Source organism: Schistocerca americana, chromosome 2 (genome assembly GCF_021461395.2).
Source record: "Schistocerca americana isolate TAMUIC-IGC-003095 chromosome 2, iqSchAmer2.1, whole genome shotgun sequence".
Taxonomy (NCBI): domain Eukaryota; kingdom Metazoa; phylum Arthropoda; class Insecta; order Orthoptera; family Acrididae; genus Schistocerca; species Schistocerca americana.
Window position 1 is genome coordinate 839,053,236 of NC_060120.1, and position 7,225 is coordinate 839,060,460.

At 37.9% G+C, this 7,225-nt stretch overlaps 1 pseudogene; it reads right to left on the reverse strand.

Moving 5' to 3' along the window:
- Positions 1-6,639, reverse strand: part of LOC124595117 — a 29,776-nt pseudogene extending 23,137 nt beyond the window's left edge.
- Positions 6,640-7,225: the final 586 nt, after the last annotated feature.

Here is a 7,225-nt window from a genome sequence, read left to right on the forward strand (position 1 = left end):
TCTTGAAAGGAGGATGTAAGATGAACATCAACAAAAGAAAAACAAAGATAATGGAATGTAGTCTAATTAAATCAGGTGATGCTGAGAGAATTACATTAGGAAATGAGACACAAAGTAGTAGATGAGTTTTGTAACTTGGGGAGCAAAAGAACTGATGACAGTCAAAGCACAGGCGATATAAAATGTAGACTGGCAATGGCAAGAAAAGCATTTCTGAAGAACAGAAATTTGTTGACAAGTATAGATTTAAGTGTCAGGAACTCTGTCTTTTCTGAAAGTGAAACATTGACGATAAATATTTTAGACAACTGTGGTGCTACAGAAGAATGCTGAAGATCAGATGGGTAGTAGATATACTGAATAGAATAGGGGAGAAGAGGAATTTGCGGCACAGCTTGACTAGAAAAAGGGATTGGTTGGTAGGACATGTTCTGAGGCATCAAGGGATCACCAATTTAGTACTGGAGGGTAGTGTAGAGCGTAAAAATCATAGAGGGAGACTAAGAGATTCAGAAGGATGTAGGTTGCTGCAGTTACTTGGAGACGAAGAGACCTGCACAGGATAGAGTAGCATGGAGAGTTGTATCAAACCAGTCTCTGGACTGAAGACAACAACAACCGTAGGTACAGAAAGGTTTATGGGAAGTACTAACTGCTGTGAAAAGTCAATGACAAAATAATATACAGTGCACATAATACAACCACAGCAGTGTGGGGAAGTCATTAAAAAGTACACATGGGCAGAAAAAGTTGTAATAATATACTGACAAGGGAGAGGTTTAAGTACTAAAGGATCCACAACACCAGCAAACTGTGTAAATTAGCATTTTTCAGTAACTGCAGAGAAATGATGACAAAAATTTCCAAAGGTAGATGTATCACTTTAAATAATTATGACTAAGAACAATGATGTTACTGCCAGCAACACAGCATGAAGTCAGTAAAACTTAAAAAAAGAAGAAAAGAAAATTTCCATAGACATACATGAAGAACCAACAGATATCCTGAAACAATGTATACAGCTCCCATAACAAACATAATAAATGAATAATTCACAGCAAGGAAATTTTCAGAGTATTTAAAAGCGCAGGAGGAGGAGGAGGAGGGTATTAGTGTTTATGTCCCGTCGACAACGAGGTCATTAGAGACAGAGCGCAAACTCGGGTGAGGGAAGGATGGGGAAGGAAATCGGCAGTGCCCTTTCAAAGGAACCATCCCGGCATTTGCCTGAAGCGATTTAGGGAAATCACGGAAAACTTAAATCAGGATGGCCGGAGACGGGATTGAACCGTCGTCCTCCCGAATGCGAGTCCAGTGTGCTAACCACTGCGCCACCTCGCTCGGTGCACAGGAGGTTTACTTCTTGTAAAGAAAGGTAATGCAAAAGACAAACCTACTGGCCCATTTCTCTTCTGCCATCATTATCAAAAGTAAAAGAATCTTGAAAGGCAGGTTACTGATCTACTTCACAAAGTCAACCTTTTACGGGAATCGATTCAGTTCCCAAAGTGGTAGATGTACAGAATTAGTCATAGTAGATTAACAAAAGTGGTACTAAAGGCACTTGATAAAGATGAGTGTGCCACAACATATATTTAGAGCATTAAAGAGCTTTTGATATTGTTGACATAAGGTTCTACTAAATAAACTAGAAACATTAGGAACAACAGGTATAGCTGATGAACGATTCAGATCATACCTACGAAACAGGGTATAAAGAATAGAGATAACATACCTCAAATGCATCTAAACTTTTTACTGAAACACTTATCAGAAGAAATAATCATTAATACAAAGATTTAATCAGAATATTAGGGCAGATTCTGTTCCTGATCTACATCAACGACTTTCAACAGAAAATCCAGGGTGGAATGTAACTATTATGAGAAGGAAAAATGCCAGTCCCAATATAGCAGAGCTGCTGCGTCACAGATAGGCGCGCGCGTGTGTGTGTGTGTGTGTGTGTGTGTGTGTGTGTGTGTGTGTGTGTGTGTGTGTGTGTATTGTTAACAAAGGCCATTGGCTGAAAGCTCTAAGTGTGAAAATCTTTTTGTTGTGCCTAACTGTGACTCAGCATCTCTGCTATATGGTGAGTAGCAACTTTCCTTCTTGTAATATTGTTCCTTTCTCGACAGTGTTAGCCATAGAGAGAAAAAAGCTCCTCACTGACAACAGCAACATTATACTCGTTGACAAAACACAGAAACTCTTTGAAAAGAAAGCAAATGAAATCTTCAAGGAAGTTTGCAATTGATCAATACCCAATAAAGTGATATTTAACATAAACAAGTAACATGAATTTCATTTTGACAAAGGAAAATGACACTATTTAATTCTCCATATATCGGGGATGCTGGGTAGCAGACAGGGAAGATAAAAAAGCTGTTACAAAATAAGCTTTCGGCCAACAAGGTCTTTGTAAAAACTAACCCCCTCCCCCCCCACACGACCACAGTCTCAAGCAGCTGAAGCCAGACTAGAAGCAGCAGTGCATTATGGGAGATGCAATGGAGTGTGTGTGTGTGTGTGTGTGTGTGTGTGTGTGTGTGTGTGTGTGTGTGTGTGTGTGGGCGCGCGCGCGCGCGTGCGTGTGTGTGTGGGGTCGAGGGGGCTTTGACAAACGCCTTGTTGGCCGAAAGTTTGTGACAGTCTTTTTGTAGCATCACCCCTATATGGTGAGTAGCTACTATTCTTTCCATAAGATTGTTGCATTCTATCCTGGCTCTTCCATGGTTTGACACTGTTTAATTCAATGCAGATGGCACCTCTGAAAACTGCTGACTCCAAGATGCATGCTACCTCTTAATATTACGATGCCACAGGAAGGTTTCAGATTGTGGCTGGTGATATGTGTAGAACAGATGCAGCAACAACTTGCATAGCTGTGCACAAAACATTGGCCAGCATTGCTTCACTGAAGAAACAATTTATCAAATTGCCTATGGAAGAAAATGAAGTCAAAACACAATGTGATTTTTATCAAATATGGGTAGCATGTTTACCTGGTGATTTAGGTGCTACTCACTGTACCCATATCCTAGCACTGTACCCATATCCCTATCAAATTTCCTTTTTTTGCCACAGTGCACACACACTTACGAATTGTCACGGATAATTTCCGTTAACTGCACAAGTGATCTCAGGTGCTAAGGTTAATCAGGATGTATTAAAATGTGCACATGGCATGAAAATCTGTCTGAAGAAATTACAGTGCCAACAGAAAAATAAGCTCACAGGAGTCACAATGCAAGAAGAGCAGAATTTATTAGTAATGTATTTATATGAAAACAGTTATTCCTTTTTCTTATTGGCTGTAGTATCTATCAGGTATTTTTGTGTGTTCTATTTTGTCTATTTGCCCAACATGATTTAAAGCAACAAATATTTTAATATAGGGAGAAGTTTGAAGATATCTTTTTTGTTTTCAGTTTACTTTCCTCCATCTTTATAATACAATATCTTCGATTATAAATACTGTTTACCTACATTGTATGGTTAGTGTGTGTTCGAACTGTGATAATTATGTCAATAGCTGATTTTAGTGGTGTTGTTAAGCATGTTTTGTGCTTGCTTAGATCAACAGTGGGGATAAATTTAGTGTTCTATAATATAGCTGTGTCCTTAATGAACTAATGTCAACACTGACCTCAAGTCTGCAATGTTTATAAAATCAGCCCTTACAAATCCTATCATCAGTTTGTAACAGCCAGTGTCTTAATTACAAATTGTTCATATGTACTCTCAGTTATTCACTATGGACTTTTTTCTGTGGCAGTAGTGGTGGTGGTGGTAACAAATGCATAAAATATAACAATGGTTTTCAAAGAACAGTAAAGAACCATACAAACAACCAAAAACAGTAGTGGAGCTCATTGTAAAGTTATGATCAAAACAAAGGGGATTTTAACCCTTCCACCGAAAAGTACATTTGCCAAACAGTTAAGTAGATCGAAAATAGCCCCGAACAGTGACAATCATCAAAAATAACATTGATAATCACTGCATAAACAGCTCTGTCCATGACCACTGAACAAGATCTAAACTGAACTTTTATTAGCATGTGAAAACACACAAGACTCAAAACAGCATTTTATGTTGAGGAATAAAACAGTACAATGACCAGCCAAAGGAGATTCAAATGACCACTAAAACTTATTTAATAAGACAGGTAAAAAGTAGCCTAACTGTCGATTAATACAGTCTATGAATTGATGAACTGCTTGGATAACGCAGCAGTGGTTTAGTAAAAAAGATTATTAATAATAATAAATAATAATATAATATTTCGTACCACGTAACACTTCCACACTTTTTTCCCCCTTTGGGTTTCCTTTCTAGTAAAGCTTATTCCCAAAGTTAGTCAATGCGTAATACGAAAATCTTATCCTCTTTCTGAACTCAACATCTCACATGTAGAGGGATGATATAATTTTTGAGGTTAGCAGGTGGGATGTTGCCATACTCAAAATTCAAACAAGATATCATCATTATGGTCCTGACATCAGTGGAGACTGTGTGTAGTGTTGCATTGTGAAAGTGTGTATAGTGTGTACAGTGACTAGGTGTGAGAAATGAACAAACAGTACAGCACTAGCTGTATTTAATATTAAATAACCTCTTCGCAAAACTGTATAAACCGAATAAAGCAGAATCATTTTAAACAGATTGGCCTCGTTTTTGTGAGGGAGGAGCTTCCTATCTTCATCCAGCCGTGCTGATTTAGGTTTTCCGTGGTTTCCCTAAATTATGGTTCACAGCCCACCACCTGTCTCATTCTTGAGAAACTAGACCTGTAACTATGTAAATACCTCTAAATACGAATCAATTTATTTCTGTCATTCTTAAATTTTAAAAGCACGATGTCCAATATCTTTGTAAAACTGATCTATTGATGAGTAAAAAAACAAGCAGCTGTTGCCAACATGAAACTTCGAGATTAACAGAATCCTCCAATACTGCTTTGCAAACTCAGAACAAAATCTTATCTTTCTTCTTAACTCATATGCCTAGTTATGCTACAGATCAATCTGTCACCACAATCAACAATCTAATTATGTAGACACAAAAAAAATGTATTTTTCATTCTCTTCCTGTCTGATGGAGTTTGATGTCACACACCACACGAAGCCAATTTCCGATAAATGCATGGATAGCCCTTAGCAAACTTTTAATGATTACCAACTGTTAGTGTAGTATTCATCTAACATAGCTCCACATATATACAAATGAAATGAAATGTGTGGCCAAGGCCCCCCGTCGGGTAGACCATTCGCCTGGTGCAAGTCTTTCGATTTGACGCCACTTCGGAGACCTGCGCGTCGATGGGAATGAAATAATGATGATTAGGACAACACAACACCCAGTCCCTGGGCGGAGAAAATCTCTGACCCAGCCGGGAATCGAACCCGGGACCTTAGGATTGACATTCCGTCACGCTGACCACTCGGCTACCGGGGCCGGACAATATATACTGATATCTTATGAATAAAAAGGCACAAATTAAGAAAACTTTGTTCCCAAATTTCAGTTACTCCACTGTCCACCACTCCTGCAAGTAAATTTGGAGAGTTATATTTGCATTGATTACACCATGACATTTATCTGAGAATTTCTATATCCAGTAAGCACACTCAAAGAACTTTCTTAACTGATCCTGTAGATTTCCTAATGTTTTATCTCTAACTATGAAAAAATTATCAATCGTCTTAACTGCTTATAGAAACATTAACAGACACTTCCAACACTGAAGACTTTGAGAAACACTATTTTCCACTTCCAGCAGTACAAATACCTGAAATGGACTCTTTCTACTATTAAAAGTTACGGCTTAAAATTACTTCTTCACATTAACGCACTAAAATAGCTGAATATTTAACGACAGTTAATTGGATCAAAAAGCTAATATAACTTTACTTACCAATGCTTGAGCTAGGAAAATATTGATGTTTGGAGGTGGATATAGGTCGCCCTCTACCATTATCTCGGGATACTTTTGACGCAGTATGGCTGCATACTGCTCAAAAAGCCCCCTGTAGCCTCACGAATAGCTAAGGGGGGGAAGTTTCATAATTAGATATGCCAAACACCAAAATGAAAATCTGTTTATCAGCTACAGGTTAGAAGGTAAGACAGTTATTATAAAATTTTATATATTTGATGTACGAGGTTACATTTTGCAACAGGAGATACAATCTACTGAAATCTCGATACCAAACTTACCAATACAAAAATTTCAAAGTGGGTCCCAAGTACGAATTCATCGTTAACTTGGTTGTCGGTATTTCTTTATCGCGCCCATGTACACTTGCCAGAGCAATACACAAAACAACAGACATGAATCCAATACGCGACATAATGGCGTTACGTCTCTTTACACTGTTGCCATAAATTAATGTCAATTTAACCTCGTACAGTCATTACACAACACTTCACCATCACAACTCACTCCACCAGAGATGTTTCACTTGACAACAACTTTGCCAAATCGATCTTTGTTTAACAACCGAAGAAGTAGGATGTTAGTTTGTGATCGCAAGATTCTGTTCAGATTTTAATGGAATAAATTATTATCAACAGTAATTCTTTCGGAAAAGGAAGCAATTTAAAAATGTGAGTACTGCCACAGTCTTAGACTGTGGTACTGCAAAGCGCAGATGCCCTTCTCACCATGAATATGAAAGTCGATCAAATTGCTTGAATTGCTACCAAGCTGCTGTGTATCTGACGGTTGCAGTGATATAAGCGGAGCCTTTCAAGAACTTAACTAAAGTACCTGAAATGAAGATAATACCTATGAAATATGACTAATGAAATGGGACACATACATACTGTCTACCAAATAGGTTGTTTGATAAAATCTGTAATATACTTTGTCAGAGGGCGAATACTGTGACCCCGAAAAAGTATTTTTATTTATCATTAAAAAAAATCTCTAACGTAAGCCGTGATACCGTGAATGTAGCATCGAGAATGATGAAGTCTTTCTAAATTTTTAATTTTAAGAAACATAACAGACACATATTCGCTGTTCTTTACTTCCATGGAAATTTGTTGAGCTTTTTCTTTTGAGAAAAAGAATTTCAGAGCTTGTGGTATTCACTTCGTGCCTACTGTACTGATGCAAGCATCTAATGAGTTTGTTTTCATTCTGACGTGACCACGAGGGCGTTTGAGTTCTTCGCAATTTTCTTTCGGCGTTTGTAATGTGGATCTATTGGCCCAGAAG